At 34.3% G+C, this 17630-nt stretch overlaps 1 long non-coding RNA gene across 17 annotated transcripts in view; it reads left to right on the top strand.

Annotated features, from left to right (window-relative positions):
• LOC105465505 (uncharacterized) overlaps positions 1 to 17630 on the top strand; it is a 327965-nt gene that overhangs the window by 146144 nt on the left and 164191 nt on the right. For 11 of the 17 annotated variants that reach the window (XR_011616999.1, XR_011617004.1, XR_011616992.1 and 8 more), the window contains 2 exons: positions 4461 to 4562; positions 5667 to 5723. The exons of 3 other annotated variants lie outside the window; for them this stretch is intronic. This is a non-coding gene — a long non-coding RNA (uncharacterized lncRNA). Of the gene's footprint in view, positions 1 to 4460; positions 4563 to 5666; positions 5779 to 15384; positions 15713 to 17630 lie in introns of all 17 variants that reach the window. 3 more of the 17 variants (XR_011616994.1, XR_011616995.1, XR_011616991.1) reach the window with 3 other exon arrangements.

Below are 17630 nucleotides of genomic sequence, written 5' to 3'. Positions count from 1 at the left end.
AACAGATAATTTAATAAAAAATGACCTTCATTTTTATGTGGTTTATATTATGGCTGTACCTCTATATAGGTTTTAATATTATTTATATTATATTTTTGTTTATTACAATTCCTTGATTTCTGTTAAGTTTTGTGAAACAATGAGTTTTAAGAAGGGGGACGTTTCATTTTTAAAAATCTAAAAATTCAAGATTGAAGTCTGCATTCAAACTTCAGTAAGATAAAATGATCTAATCCTCACCCTTTTAAGATTTCAAACACAGGTGAAATTGTATATATTTCAGTCAAATCAGAACTATATGGGGTCATGTATCCTTAGCTAACTCTTTTCACATCTTGGTAGAATACTCTTAAGTATCTATAATAACATATTACATTGCCATTCCAATTTTACAGGCTATTAGAGTCTTTCAATTCCATTATCTCTTTCTTATATTTACAAGAACTGCGGGCAGTTGGTAGAGCATATATTATTATCTTCAGTGTTTTCCACGAAATAAAACAGGACATCAGAGTCTTTAAGTGAACTGGCTCATGTTTCCATGGTTAACAAGTATCAGACCAGGAACTAGAAAAAGTTCCTTCTACATGATGCTGCTTCAAAATGTTAACTGCCTTTGTGCTTATCTCCTTCTCACATATAGTAGTCCTTTTTTTTTTTTCTTTTTTAGACTGGAACAAGTGTGAATCTGCTCTTTTCTGAAAGGTGCCACTTTTAATATAGTAGTGTTCTTGTTATTTAAGCATGATAAGGTCGGCTCTATCTATAAATTTTCTTCAATCTTAGTTCTTGAGATATAAAAGTGAGTCAGTTCTTCACAACCAAGGGCATTCAAAGACATCCAGTAATTTCTATCTAAAAAAGAAAGATTAGAACCAAGGAGCCATGTTGTAATTCTATTTAACACAATTTTTAGACAGCAATTAGTATTTTGGGAGAAAAGATGAATCTTATTTGGAATTAAAATGCATAAACAAGATAACCAATTTTACTCAAAATTTTGAACTAAAAGTCTTTTCCTCCATCATAGAAGGATATTTTACTCATAATTAAAACATGAATTATTGCTACCCACTGATCTGTCTGGACATAATACCTTCTAACTGACTTGACCAAACTGTAGTCAAAGTTCTCTCTCTCTGCACAAGGCAAGTCTCTTAACTGATATTCACTTGAACTTAGCTTGAATTTGCATCAGAATGGAGTATGGAATAACTCCTCCTTAACAGCCCGGTGAAAGATAATTCCTGCTCAGCTATCTGATGACATCTCCAGCACATTCCATTTCTCCATACTGGATTCTTTATAGCCTTGTCTACATACCCCTGACCATAAAAGCAACTTACTTCTGCCTGACCTTAGAGACTCTTCCATATTCTTCCCATCAGGACATCCTCCTTATTGCAATAGACTTTTCTAATAAAGTTTCTCCTTATCTAAGCCTGGATTTGTTTTTAGTTGACAATCAACAAGGGATGTTGAAACACACAGGATGACAAAGAACAGGTAGCCATTATCATCATCAGGCCTAAATGGGAAGGATAAAGAAACCAGGGGCCTGTTTTAGAGCTGCTCCCATGGAATGGTGGTCACTCTACAGGAGTTTTGCTGTCGAAGGATGTAGTTCTGTGAAAATAACAGTGTGATAGGAAGGGAGAGGAAAGTCTAAATACCTCATTCTCTCTCTCCTATCCTCTTATCTCTTGATGGTGCCTCCCAGCATAAAATAGATAATAAATAGAGGGCAATGGACTGAATGATGTAGTTCTTAGAGGTTAACTGCTCCCTCACCCCATCACAGCGCCCAAAGCAGGACATTGAAGGGCAGCTATGGACGTGGGAACAAACTGAAAACAACTAGCACACCTTCTTTCTTTTAATTTGATATTATTTTGTTTTTATATTTGTGCTTTTATTGTAACTTGTCTCATTATCATTTGTGGATATAGGTAGAGTCAGTGCATTAAGGAGTTCACATTCAAGAAGTAATTTTCAGAAATTTTAATAGCAGTAAACAATTTCTGATTAGAAAATTCTACATTTGAATAACAACTTGAGTTTGACTTATTGTCTCACTAACAATTCCATGCTCAAACTCACCAAACAATTTAGCTCAAAAAGTAGTACCTTGCGTTAGAAATTGTTCCCTTGTTTATATCAACAATAGAAAAGGAAGTTTAGATGTTGTTAGTTGCTAAATTAGGTTTACAGTTAAATAATGCATGGTCCATACTGATGTGATTAGGATTCATACAGGTGACATTCATAAAGGTATACTACTATTTGATTTGTTAACTCTGAACATCCTTAAAAATTGACTATAATTACTAGAAAATTCTGCCCCTTTCACAGCTCTTCTTAACCATCTCTGCCATCATTCTTTATATGATATATTATGGATAATAAAAACAAAGACTTAAGGACAATGAATCTCAAAATATAGAATATATTCCTAAATTAATTTATTCAGTACATATATATAGTGCATCTATAATGTTCTAGGCATTGACTTGGGTATGGTAAGTAGGGTTGCCTGATAAAATACAGTGTTCAGGTAAATGTCCATTTCAAATAAGCAATGGATAATTCTTTTAGCACAAGTATGTCTCATGCCAGGTAGGATGTAACCCTTCAGAAAAATCTTTTTTACTTGGTAACGTTAAGAGGTAGCAATTAACCATTTAAAATCTAGGCTATGAGGAACTTGCATAAGCTTTGGGAAAGAAAAATAAATATGTATTCTGTAATGATTTGCTAATTCTGGCAATCCTAGGCATGGGAATGTAATGATGAACACAACATTATATATATCCTCAAAAAGATTATAATGAACAAGATATTTGATAAAGAGCCATAAAAATAAAACAATCCCAAACTCTGGTGATAAAAATTAGGAAGTTAAAGTAATATTGGAATAGCAAGCCTGTAAAGGCAGCAACATGAATAAAAGTCTTAAGGCAGAATAGATATTGACATATTCAAGAAACTGAAAAAAGGGTCATTGTAGCTGGAGCCTGGAGGCTGAGAGAGAGAGTAGAGGAAATGATGCTAGAGATATCTCATGTAATCTACATATTTTTTGATGGCATCAAGGCTTTTGATCTTTGTCCTAAAATTCACGAAATTTATTTATAGGGAAGAAATATAAATTTATAAATACGATCTTTGCAGAGTACTTGGGAGAAACAATTAGTTTTTTGTCCATATAAAAGATTGCAGATGTTTGAATTAAGGAGGTAGCACTGGATATTAAGAGAAGCGGAGGCCGGGCGCGGTGGCTCAAGCCTGTAATCCCAGCACTTTGGGAGGCCGAGACGGGCGGATCACGAGGCCAGGAGATCGAGAGACGATCCCGGCTAACACGGTGAAACCCCGTCTCTACTAAAAAATACAAAAAAACTAGCCGGGCGAGGTGGCAGGCGCCTGTAGTCCCAGCTACTCGGGAGGCTGAGGCAGGAGAACGGCATAAACCCGGGAGGCGGAGCTTGCAGTGAGCTGAGATCCGGCCACTGCACTCCAGCCTGGGTGACAGAGCAAGACTCCGTCTCAAAAAAAAAAAAAAAAAAAAAAAAGAGAAGTGGAAAGATGAAATGAGTATTTGAGAAGCAGAATAGAGAGGACTCAGGAATTGATCATGAGCAGTGAGAGAGAAGAAGGAATCAAAAATATATCTTAAGTTTGTGGCTTGAAGAAAAAGATGCAGAAGGATAGACATGGAGAAAATTTGCAGTAGTACCATTGTGTGGTTTTGGACACAGTAAGCTTTATGCTCCCTAAGAGTCATACATGTAGAGCTAGCAGAGAGTCAGTTAAATAGATAAGTTTGCTGTTCAGAAAAAAAAAAAAAAAAAAAAAATTGTGCACTGGAATTTTTAGCAGATAGATAATTTCCATACTGTACATGTATCTATCCATCATGAAAAATTTCTGAAATTGGCATGTTAAATAAATCATCCGTCATTTACCTGTGTAAAGTTTTAATAGTTCTATATTTATTTTTAAAAAGTGTAACCTGCATATCAAATCCATGATTTCTTGGAATAATTTTGTTATGGGTGAGGATATTTTATCTAACAGACCAGAGGATTTACAGATTTTACAGATCATTTGAGAGTAAGGAAGATATACATGATCTAGATCCCAAGTGTGAATTCTCATGTAATTTGTGTCAATGTGATAGTTCCTTTTAGGAACTTAGTGAATGGTCACTTCCTAAGTCCCATTCTCTGTGGTGTAACCAAGGAAGTGCTTACCACTTACAATAGGTAAGAATGTTTAAAAGTTGAATTCACAAAGGTATAAAAATATCAATTGTATTAAGGAACTATTGCATTTCCCCTGTTTCATTCAGTTTTGTAAAGAACTCTCAAGTTGATAAATCACTACTTATTCAAACTTATAACTGATGCTCACTGTCATCTTCATGGAAATGCCTGGAATTCTTGACTTCTCTATTTCAGGGTTCCATAAGAATGTCCAGACAAGTTTATGTGAATATCCCTCTTGCAGGAACAATGATCAAAAACTGGAGCCAGGATCTATCTACTGTATTCATAAGTTGGGTAATTTTTGTTTTGTTTTCACTAAATAACACCTCCAAATAAAGAATATTGAATAAAATATAAAAACTATTTTAAATGAAATAGAGATTTGAAATACTAGAGAGGTGGCCTTCATAATTATTTTTCTCCTAAGCAAATAGCAAAAGTATTTCTTACAAATAAAACCACTTTTCACATATTACAGATAACTCGTTTGGAATAAGAATGTTATATTATAAAGAACTTCACATGATTTCTTCAATAAAACCTTAATATGAAATCTGATAAACATAGTATGAAAAACAAAAACTTTAGCTTAATCCTACTCATAAACGCAGATGCAAAAATTCTAAATTAAATATTTGGAAGCAGAATCTAGCAGTATAGACTATACCCAAGTAGAGCCTATTTCAGAAATTCAGTTATCAAGAAAAATAATAATATACTTCATTTCAAACAAAATACTATAGGAGATAATCATAAAGCCATGATAAAAATGGTCAAAAAGCATTTAATAGCAGTCAGCAACCATCATTAATTAAATCTCTAAGCAATAAGAAGAAAAGTAAACTTCTAAAATATAATATACTTTTTTTTTTTTTAACCAAAATTCATGTAGTAGCAAGCAATATTCTAAAATGCAGCCAGAAAAAGGACATGGGTGCTCTCACTAATTCTATTATTTTGGGTATTTGAAATGATCACTATAAATAAACAAGGAAAAAGTGTTAAAATTAGTTTACTTTTTTCTCTTTTTCTTTCTTTACTTCATTCTCCTTTTGTTATAATATAATGATACAAGTAAAAGTCCATAGAATCTAGAGAAAATTACACAGAATAATTAAAGGAATTTGGAAAAACGGACAGACACATTATCATTAAAAAAGTAAAAAATCTGCATTAACAATCACTAATAATAGAAAGGGGAAAACTCACAATATCAATGAAAACTGTAAGATCAATAAATTTGAAAATAATAGTGCAATAAAAATATAAACAAAAGGTAATACATTTTATTGAAATACATGACATAAAATAATAACAATAAGAGCACACACATAGTATTTACTTTGAGCCAGGCTTTACGCTTATTATTATTTCAAGGCTTTTTTTAATGTTTCTTAGACTTGTGACCTAACATATCGTCTATCCTTGAGAATGATCCATGGATCCAATGCTGAGGTAAAGAATGTTATTCTACAGCTGTTGGACAAAATATTCTGTAAATATCTACAAGGTACATTTGTTCAAAATGCAGATTAAGTTTGATGTTTCTTTGTTGAGCTTCTGTCTGAGAGATCTGTGCAATGCTGAAAGTAGGGTGTTGACATCTCCAGTTATTATCGTACTGAGTTCTAACTCTCTATTTAGCTCTAATAATATTTGCTTTATATATCTAGATGCTCCAGTGTTGGGTACATATATATTTATAATTGTTATATCCATTTTCTGGGCTGACTTATTTATCATAATATGACATTTTAATCGTCTTATAGTTTTTGTCCTGAAATCTATTTTGTCTAATACAAGTATAGCTATTTCCATTGGCATGAAATATCTTTTTCCATTCCATACTTTCAGTCTATGTGTATCTTTATAGGTGAAGTGTGTTTGTTGTAGGCAACAGATCATTGGGTCTTGTTCTTTAATCCATTCAGCCACTTTATGTCTTTTGATTGGATGGTTTAATCCATTTACAATCAATGTTATTATTGATAAGTAGGGACTTACTGCTGCCATTTTGTTATTTGTTTTCTGGGTTTTTTTTTTTTTTTTTTTTTTTTTTGTGATCTTCTCTTCCTTCCTTCTTGTCTTCCTTTTAGTGAAGGTGATTTTCTCTGGTGGTATGATTTAATTTATTGCTTTTTAATTTTCGCATATCTGTCATATGTATTTCACTTTGAGGTTACTTGAGGTTATTCATTCCTATTATAAAAAAGAGGAAACAAAAATACAGAGAGACAACATATCTTACCCAGAGTCACACAAATAGGACATACCAGAACCAGGAATTGAATCCAAGTGATCTGGTCCAAGGTTCAGGTCCTTAATTGCTAAACAAAACTGACTCTATCTTGCCTAATGTAAATATCTACTAGGTCCATTTGTTCTAATGACAAGACATATCATCTTTTAAAATTGTATATATTTAAGGTGTAACACATAATATTTACATATACATATACATAGTGAAGTGATTACTACTGTACAGCAAATTGACATCATCTTGAATGAGAAAACTTAATATTATGACAATATGAATTCTCAAAATGTATATATAAATATAATGTATGGAATCCCATTGTGGGGGAACATTGTATAAAATGATCATTAAGTTCATACAGAATTTAAAAAAAATCTAAGAAGAATCAGCAAAAGTAACTTTTTAAAAAAAGGAATAGTGAGGAGGCTTGAGTTAGCAGGTACTAAATCTATGTTTTAGATACTTACTAAGCCTCCTACTAACTTTCTAGAACAGGCAAAAGAATTTTCCATTAAGTGGTACAACATAGAACGAATGGAGTTTTCTATGTATTATTTACCAAAATTCCAGCAGGCATCATTTTAAAATGCTAAAGCCATTCTGTTAAAGCCAGAAAGAGGACATAGATGCTATCACTAATATTATTCAACATTATTTTAAAGTAAGTTACAATGAGACTGGACAGTTTTTGCAAGAAATTTAAAAAATCAACATATTTACTTTACATCAGCTGTATTGAGCTGCTGGGCTTCTCAGATTCTTATTCCAAATTGTATCAAGGATAGAGGTGCCTATATAATATTCTAGAAGGATTTCTAGGAGAAAAATGTCTATTTTGAAAAACACACACAAATGAAAAAATATTTGAACATCTTTTATGTTAATTAACAAAAGCTTTACTACATATTTAATAGACAAATGTGAAGATTTGTTCTGAAAGTTGTCTGTCATCTCTGCAGTGTGGACTCATAATTAGGGTCTTTCAAATTCTTATTTATTATTCATGCAGTGTGGATACTGCAGGAATAATTAATGTACTTCAAATGTACTTCAAATGTTAAATAATTAATGTACTTCATATGTTAAATAAAAGCACCTAGCATGTAGATTAATATGTATTTATATTACGCTGTCCACACTAAGGTACTCTAAAGTAAGTTACAGCCAATGAGACTAGTTACAGACAATGAGATTAGAACGTTATTATAAGAAATAAAATAGTCAACCAATTTATTTTGTGTCTGCTTTACAGTGATTTCTTAATTAAATGTCATTAATTGGTCACTTAAATACATAACTATAAAATTCTGATATAAGGTAACCTAACACTGTGATCTGGTATGAACTCTCAGTATATCCTCTCTAGAGTAATGGTGAAAACAGCTAACTAATGAGACACCTCAGTCCTGGTCGTGAATTTATTCCTTTCTCCAGTCTTCATGTGTCTTCAAATTATTCATGGATTGCCTTATTCCCAAGGCCACATTGTCACTGTTTTGGTTTTCTGGGGATACAGACTAAGATAGTGATTAGTAGGCAGTACGTTGATTAGGAAGTGCTCTTGGGATTGACACCCGTGAGGGGAGGTGAAGGAAGCAGAATTTGTTAGAGGGAGAAGATGAGCTGGAATGTAGTCTGACAAAGGCCTCAGCTAATTTCCCAGTGAGCTTTAAAAGCTGAGATTGACCAAGAGTTGTCTTGAGTTAGCACTAGGAGACTGATGATCAGATGAGGGCTGCTTCGGGAAGTAGATGAGATGTTGGTCAAAGCAGTTTTCTTTAGCTGAGGCAATTCCCATAGAGGGCTAACAGCAGAGGAGTGCCTTCTGGCAGCAGTCTCAGCAGCTGGGAATAAAAGGTCTTCATTCCTGAAGGGGAATCTGGGTAGTGTAGAGGCTACCATGCTAACATATCTCTACAAATCATCATTAATGTAGGGTTAAGTACTAATTCTACACTGCTATCAATCGGTTTATAGTTTTCTAAAGTTCAGACTTGAAGGCAGAGATTCAATGTGCAGCATAATCATAAAACTCTAGAAGTGTTCCTATGTAAAAGGGAAGAGATCCATCCAATTTCTGGTATACATTCCCATGAGTTCTGAAGATTTGCCTTTGACTCCGTTCTGAACTGGCCTAGGGATTTCTTCTTTGTGGCAAGTTCATGAGAGTCCTTTGACAAAAGATAATAGCTTCCAGTCTGAGTAGTCTCTGCTGAACTCCCCTACTGTGCCTGTTTCACTGCCCAGACACTCCTTATGATTATTTCCAATATACTGTCAGAAAGAGCAGAGTCTTTTCATGCCATTTCTCTGAGATTTTGCTGTTAGACAATTTGAGGCATATTAAATGTAGTCTCACTTTACAATTATAATACAAATATGAGTATTTAATATTTGCTTTCAAATCTTGGTCAGTAAGAATGTTAAAAAAATTTTTTGGAAGGTGATAGGTGTTTCCAAGGCCATTGGTCAGTTAACCCCAAATCAATTTATCAGATGACCCCTCTGCCAAATTATTTTGAAGTTTCTTTTCACTAAGATCTCAAGAACAATCATTCAAACCACAGTTAGTATGTGTCCAGACTGGGAGTTAAAGGTAAAGAAGACCCAGGAATAGGGTGGCCAGGTATGATACTGGACACTCAGTTAAATTAAATTACATTTCAGATAAAGCATATAGTTGTTTTTTTTTTTTATGTATGCGCCACACAACATTTGGTACATATGCCAAAAATAATTGTTTATCTTGTATTTAAATTTAACTGTGCTTCCTGTATTTTTATTTGCAAAATCTGGTGATGCTACTCTGAAGTCTTTCTTCTAAAAGGCAGCCCCTTGCTCTTGATCCTGGCTTCTGTCTTTGCAATGCTCTCCATATCACAGCTTGTTATATACTCATAAAAGGCAGAGAAAGTTACATCTCCAATTGCCTTCCAGGTCCCCCCAGAGGATTGCTTGGTGCTAGGGACTTTACAGTTGCCATGACTGACTAATATTCTTTTCCTCTACCTTTGATTTGGTTTCTAGTTCTCATATTTTATCATTCTGCTCATTCTTCATGGATGGGTGCACCTGTGCCCAACATTTCCGTTACTACTGATGGGATGGATGGGTCATCTGATTCCAAAATGTGTGCTAACCTCTGAGGCTTTCTTAAGTCACATGGTCATATTTTCAAATTCCCAGTGGGAAGCCATACTGGGATTTCTAACATGTATCTCAAATTCAACATGCCTGAAAAGAACTCATCCATTCTATCTCCAATACAGCCCACTCCTTCCTATTCTTGACTTTGGTTAAAGGCAAACAGTTCTTAGCTCAGTGCTTCTTAAAGATAAAGTGTGCATGTGAATAAACTGTTTTTTATCTTTAAAATGCAGACTCCAGGATCTTCTTTCTTGATAATAAATCTGGAGTGGGCCCAGGACTCCTGTTTTGTTTTGTTTTTTGATTAAGTCCCTGGGCAATTCTAATATAGTAATGAGATGTTAGCCTCTGTAATATGGCTTCTGCCTAAATTTCCATCCCATTCTTACCACAGCTGTTAGTTGAGAACATAACCCACTCCATTACTTCCCTTGTCAATTTTTAAATGAAATATACAGCTATCAAAAATGCTTTGCATAATTTTCTCTATTTTGGCAAAGAATGAAAACTCAGGATTTTGTTCTTGGACTAAACCAGATAAAAATGTCAATAGCTCTTGGAGCTACTTCAGTTGAAGGCAGTAGGAAACCTGAACATCTAAATCATGTGGTAATCATGGAAATCTTGGTGATGATTTCAATTTACCTAGGCTGTCTGCATCAATTACACTATAAACTTAAGGCTAAATAGGACCTCCACTGACGCTCTGGTTAAAGTTTAGTGCAATACATACTTTATCAATGAGTGCACACAAATGAGTTTAATTTTGTCTGCTACCCTTAAACCCTCCATTATTATGTAGATTATTAATGAGGTCAAGACATCCCTAATATTTTGCAAGAAAGAAAGCCCGGGGAACTCAACAGCTGATTGTAGACAAAGTTGGAAAGTTAAATAAAGTCTGATTTAGTCATCAAACTACCTTAAAAAAATTCCCTTAGAAAAATAGTTAGAAAATTTCTAGAGTGTGACTTGAAGTGTAAAATAAAAAGAAGAAAGTTCTTTGTAATGTTTTCAAGTGAAATATACATATGCAAATTTTAACATGATGACCAAAATACCTTGGAATGTTTCATGGTTATTTTTAAAATCATTGAAATACAGAAGAATGGTCTATTCATATGTATTTATGCAATTATATCTATCCATTTATATCTACCTATTTATCTAATCTACCTTGATCTAATTACCTTTTTTTAATCAGGAAAAAAGTTGGAAGGAAATGAATCAAGAATGATCCTTCTGGAATTATGAGAAATTTATATATGTTTTTAATCTACAATGTATCTATCCTCTAACTTTTCTAGAATTAGCCTGTTTTACTTGTGTAATTAGGAAAAGATAATCAGCATTTATCAGGTCTGACTAAGTCAGAGTTTAAAAAGCTATAAGTTGCAGTCAGCAGCATTTTGAATTGCGACATTGTTGTGCTGTTGCTCAATGTCATCAAAATTGCTCAACCAACACTCATTCCTTGATTCAGCTATCCAATAAAGGGCTTTTTAATGTCAACAATACGCTAGGCATTCTGCTAGGTAAGACTGATAAAAAGATAAGTGAGACATGATTTCTACTATCAAACATCTCATAATCTAGAAAAGGGAGAAAAGGCATGCAAAGAGAAAAACAATCATACCACAGAGTGACTGCCAATATTTGGACAGTTAGATGAGTACAGAAGAGGGGTCAATCAAGTCTTCCTGGAGGAGTTGGAGAGGATTCTAAGAGGAAAAGAGACTCAAGTGATGCCTTGAGAACATTCTAGACCACGCTTTGGGAGGGCAGACATTTGAAGAAGAGCAATCCATTAAGGCATAGATATTAGTCATTTATTGAATCCATTCCGTATTGAACAATTAAGCAGTTCACTGTATTACTATTATAAATCCATGGTAAACATTTTTAAAGCTCAGTCTTTGTTTACATCTATATTTATTTCTAGGTGAAGGGAGGGTTCTAGAAGTGGAATTACAAAGTCAGTGTTTCTGAATTATTTTAAGACCTTAGATAAAATTTGCCAAATACAATTTAAAATGATTGTATTGATTCAAACTCACACCTACAAGGAGTGAAAAAAAATGGAAGCACAAAATTCAGGTGAGGAAAACTAACAAAATTAGCTAAGATAAATTAGTAGAATAAAATTTATAGAATTATTTTTAAAAGATAAAAATCACAAAATGGAAAGTGGAAAAAACCAACTTGCAAATTATTGAAGTACTAATCCAAAACCGAAATGTCCAACATATTTAGCCCTAAAAATATACAAGAAAAATATGTACCAGTTCTTTAATTTTTAGGTTTTATATGGGTTGTTCCTTTTTATGACCAGCAAATCCACACTTTCTCCTCTTCAAGTCTCTAAATTCTATTAATCCAGAGAACATTTTTTGTGTGTTTTACAGAAAATTCAAAGCTATCTCGTACCAATGCCCTTATTTGTTCTGGTTTTCATCTTAAGATATGTCAAATATGTGACCTTAAGAAATTATCTTTCAACACCTTGAAACTCAATTTTTATGTACATACTTACTATCATTATTATTTTTTTAGACATGGGGTCTTGCTCTGTCACCCAGGCTAGACTGCAGTGGTATAATTATAGCTCACCACAACCTTGAAACCCTGGACTGGAACAATCCTCCCGCCTCAGTCTTTCCAGTAGCTGGGGCTACAGGCACATGCCACTACATCCGGCTAATTTTTAAATTTTTATCAGAGACTTGATCTAGATATATTGCTCAGGCTAGTGTTGAATACCTGGTCTCAAGGAATCCTCCTGCCTCAGCCTCCAGAGTCACTGAGATTACAGGTGAGAACCGCCGTGCTCAGTTTATGTACTTATTTTTACAAAGCAAAAGTCTCCGTAATTTTTATGTAGGCCTGGTTAGAAAATAATAGCCAACCATGAAGAAAGGTGCCTTCTCAAGGTGTCTTCGGAGTAACTACACAAGATATGAAGACAGAGTTTTCCCGTTAGCATACTGTATAATCTAGCGAGCCCTGCCCTACAGGTTGAAAATGCTCTCATGTTGTGTGTGTGGTTTTTTTTTTTTTGAGACGGAGTTTCATTCTTAGTGTCCATGATGGAGTGCAGTGGTGCGATCTCGGCTCACTGCAACCTCCACCTCCTGGGTTCACGCCATTCTTCTGCCTCAGCCTGCTGAGTAGCTGGGATTACAGGCGTCCACCACCACGCCTGGCTAATTTTTTTGTATTTTTAGTAGAGACGGGATTTCACCATGTTGGCCAGGCTGGTCTCGAACTCCTAACCTTGTGATCCGCCTGCCTCGGCCTCCCAAAGTGCTGGGATTACAGGCGTGAGCCACCACGCCCTGCCTTCATGTTGTGTTTTGAGAGGCCATAAAACATACCACTTTACTCAAAATAACTCATATTCTGCACTCCGTGGTGTGAAAGTCTATCATACTAAGGGGGTAAAATCACAGAGCTGGGGATATATATATATTTTTTTTTTACCACACAGAGTCAGCTCTAAGACATAATTACACCAAATAGGAATTGTAAGCATTAGTTTATTGAGTTTCCTAGCTGATCATTTTAATTGCTTATCAAGCTGGGTCTAAGACAAAGACAGAGGGTAATCAGTTTCAGGGTAAATGACAGGATGTAATTTTCAGAGGTGAGAAGACATACGGAAAAAAGGACAGATGGAACCAAACTTTCATGGTTTCATTTTGCCCGGGCAACATCTGGAATACAGTGTTATAACAACCACAATATCAAAATTATCCCACATACTTGTAATTTAAAAGGCTTCTTTTAGAGCCTCATCAATTTTGTTCGTTTATTCATTCTTCTTGCAATACTGTAAGCTCCACAAAATGCAAGGACAATGTTTGTCTTGTTGAATACTCTATTTCCACCAGTTGCTGGCATATAGAAAAAGCTCAATACATATTTATTGACTAATAGGAGTGAGATGAAATGAGAACTGCTATTTCTATCTCCTTTCTCCTTTCTGATAATTTTTCCCTGATAACCTAAGTTTGTGAATAAGTCCAGTTATTTTCTGCCAGCTGAAGTTCATTGTCTCCTGGATTGTTGTCAGAGTGAGCCTGAGGAAGCATTTGCAGGGACTGGGTGGCTTTCTAATTTACACAGTCACTGAGGCTCTCCCCTATTTTATTCTTCACACCATGCTGGTTTTTTGCTAGTCTGCTCTCTCTTTCATTCCAGACTTAAAAAAAATTCAGATTCATTTTATTCCCCTGATTAAAATAAGTATCTGCTTTTAAGAGCATTCACAAGAATGTAAAAGCTGCTTAACTAGCACTTAGCAAAGTTCGTATCTGCTGTCACGCATTCTCTCCCAAATATATGATTTATTCTGGTTACATTAAGCCCTAGAATTCACACACACTGTTCATGCTTCAGGATTCCTACTTGTTTCTGGGTTGTACCTTGATACAATTCTATTCAGTATTTAAAGTCAATTCAACTTATTATTGGGAATTGTTCATTGGAATCTATATTATGTCTATTATAGAATAAAGCAAATGAGTTATCCTGAAAATTATCTTTGGGGGATTAAGATTTTCAGCATAAGATACAAGACATAGGAGTATAAAAAATAAATCATTTAAGTAAAAATTATGTAATTTTAATTTAGAATTGAAACATCAGTATAAGTACATCATATTTCCCTTCTTTAAAAATACATATTTCTAACTTTAGTGAAAATGTCTGGGAGCAATGAAAACTCAGTAGCAATGAGTATTCAGTAACAAAAGGAAATGAAATCCTTGTGTAAATGGCTGATTCCAGGTTGAGATGAAATTATAGTGGCTTTAAAGAAGCTGAAGTTGCAGGGTGTTTCACTTGTGTGAGCCCTTTCCAAATTCATGAGAGGTCTTAGCAGTGTGGTCACATGGTTATGTATATATATATATATATATACACACACACACATATTTGTTTGCAAAATACTCAAAACGATGATATTTTAAGTTGCAATTAGTTTTACTCTGATTTTCTCTTTGCCATAATTCTTTTTGGTTGAGTAGTTTTGAATTGGCCATGGGGATTTTAGAGGTCATGCTAAGGAAATTTTGAGGAGGGATATATTCTTATATAGTTAATGGTCCCTTGACGTTACTGTTAACTATTCTGATATAGAATGTGCCTCTCCATGGGAATCAATATAATATCCTAAGAAGGAGGGGCAAAGCTGAGGTCATATGAGGATATGAACAAGTTCTAATGCCCATAACAATGTGAGAATAGTGAAGCAGAAAAAAAGTTTCAGATAAACAGAGTCAGAAGCTAACTATGGAAATACCTCCAAATATTAAAGTGTGAGTCTGAAAGAAACTTGATAGTTTCTCCCAATACTTCATATTATTACCTTTAATGGCAAAAAGCACACTTTTGTGCCAACATAATTATAATCACTTTTATTGAAGTGTTATAGAGGAAAGAAAGATTTACCTTTCCACTCTCTGCTTAGAAGATATTATAAAATTATTGTCATATGAAGAGAATTCAGGTAAAAATGTAAGAAAAAGCATTACAGAGGTATTTCAACAGTTAGTAACAATATTATGTCTTTTTACTGGAATTTGTGATATTTGTAGGATGTCTACCTTTAAAATGCTATAGTTTGTTGTTATTTATTTTGTCAGTCTATTTAAATATTTACTTTTGTATCTTATTTTATATTCACAGTTTTGTACTTTTTTTCTTAATGAGGACCTTCAAACCATATAATCTGCTTCTGAAAAATCTGGATCCACATTATATCGGATTTGAAATAGAAAATACACAAACTGATCCTGGAACAGGTTGTCGTGCTTGAAAGCAAATAAGTGATCTGACACTGTTGGTCTTGCATCAAAAGGACACTGGAACCTGCTCTAAGGGGTTCCCATTGGCCTATGGTGGGACCACTTGAGGTTCAAAGTGACTTCGATTGACTAAAACATTTTATATTAAAACATCATGAAAAGGAAATAGACACACAAAACAAACTCATTGGATATTTTGGAGTCGCATCAACTTATTACTCAGAAAATTGATGGTAAGAGTGAAATCCTTAAGTATTGATCCTGTCTTTCTTGTATAAAATATATTTCAGGGTAAATGACAGCCAGCATGGGTAAGGGAAAGTTTTATACAGAAAAGTCCTAGCAAACAATAGAAAGCATGATAGGATGAGAAATCATCAGTTTGCAACCTTAAAGAAATAATGAATCAATTCAGTGTCCATCATTTGATAGTAAAGAAAGTGGGTAAAAGTTGATAAGTAACTTCCATTCAGGGATGTGAAACAGGGGTGCTGGCATACCCTTCCCTCACCATGTCAACCGTGTGCTTTTCTCAGAAAGAAGTGTTTAAATAAGTGTCAGACTTTTAATTTGTTTCCATCTTTATTACATCTCATATTAATTGATCAGATTTTCTTCTTAGTTCCCTGAGTCCATGAAGGGTTTCTTATCTTCGTATTCTTTGTTCATTTCAATTGGCAAAGATGTGGATGAAAATAGGAGTTTGATGCATTTTAAGTAAAAAATACTATGTGAAAGTTAGTATTACCTTTTAAAAAAGCTGTTGACAGTGCTGATTTATAACCTGGAAGTAGTCACTATACTGTCCTTTAATTCTGAATTGCACTTAGAGTGCTATAGTCTCCATTTTTTCTTTTACTAATATTTCCAAACAACTTTCTCTGAGTCATATTTTATTGTTTATAACCTTTGAATCAAAACAAAGAAATTGTATTTTATATAATATCTTTTTGCTTGAAACTTTAAAAAAGAGAAAAAAAATCCATAAGGATACTGTCTCTCTTTCTCTCTCTCTTTTTTTTTTTTTTTTTTTGGCACAGCAGTACTTGTTAAAATATAACAGTTTTAAATGCTGTTTGTTTCCTCTATGTGTACAATCTGTTGAGCTAACTTCTCTTCAGCATGTAGAACAGCACATTAATAACTGGCTTGCCTCTTTGAAGGAATTTTGTAGAAGTTCTCTCTAAGTACAGAAATCTCAAAAGAATTGCTTAAGAATAGAGAATCCTTGTTTTTATCAAGATCTTCACTCAGCAATGTCTAGGTGTAGCCTTATAGCAATGATACTCCTTTTGCTCCTAGAGGACAGTTTCTCCACCAACTTTGAATACTAGCTTTTAGAGATAATTACAGCCTAGAGCAAAGAGAAGGCTTTGAGAGAACTACCGGGATAACTGGGCAATCCCTGATACGTCACATACATCCTTGCTTAGGTGGTAACCAAACACAGGCAAAGCAGTTGAAACTGTGTGTGGGTTATGCTTTGTGTGTGGGTCTCAAGTTAACTGCCTTTTAATGAAAACTAGATGCTTACTAGATACTTATTCTATCGAATGCTTACTAATAATATATAGAAAAATAAAAAACAACCTCATACATACCTTATAATCATCCATTCACTTGTAAAATAAATAAAGAATCATAAGCTGTCATGGTTAAGAGTATACACTTAGGCATCTAGTAAAGTCAGCTTCAGGACCATTTCTACCACTAATTTAGTTTGTTATTGGGCAAGTTATATTTATTCATGTAAGCTACACAGCCTTATTTTTAAGATGTGAATGATGGAATTACCTGTTCCATAGAGTTGTTGTGATGTGCCGATGAGAAAATGAATGCTCTGTTACATAACCAGCATCCAATAAATGGTAGCTATCATTTTTATCATTATGTTCATGGTAAAGCAGCCAATGGGCACGTCCTCCTAGGAAGGAAAAGAACATTTTGGATGGGCCTGGCCAGTATTTACCGACTTGCCTGCTCATATGATTGCCTAGGGTATTTATTAAAAATACAGATTTCTGGCCATACTCTTCACCTTTCGATCTGAATAATCAGGGTCCTGGGAGGGGTGTCTGGACTCTCCATTTGACAAGTACCTTGGGTGGTTTTATGGTCAAAATGGTTTTGAAAGTAGCGCTAGTGGACATA

Source organism: Macaca nemestrina, chromosome 19, assembly GCF_043159975.1.
Source record: "Macaca nemestrina isolate mMacNem1 chromosome 19, mMacNem.hap1, whole genome shotgun sequence".
Lineage (NCBI taxonomy): Eukaryota > Metazoa > Chordata > Mammalia > Primates > Cercopithecidae > Macaca > Macaca nemestrina.
Note: the sequence above shows the minus strand (reverse complement) of the source record. Positions and strands in the feature narration are given on the sequence as shown.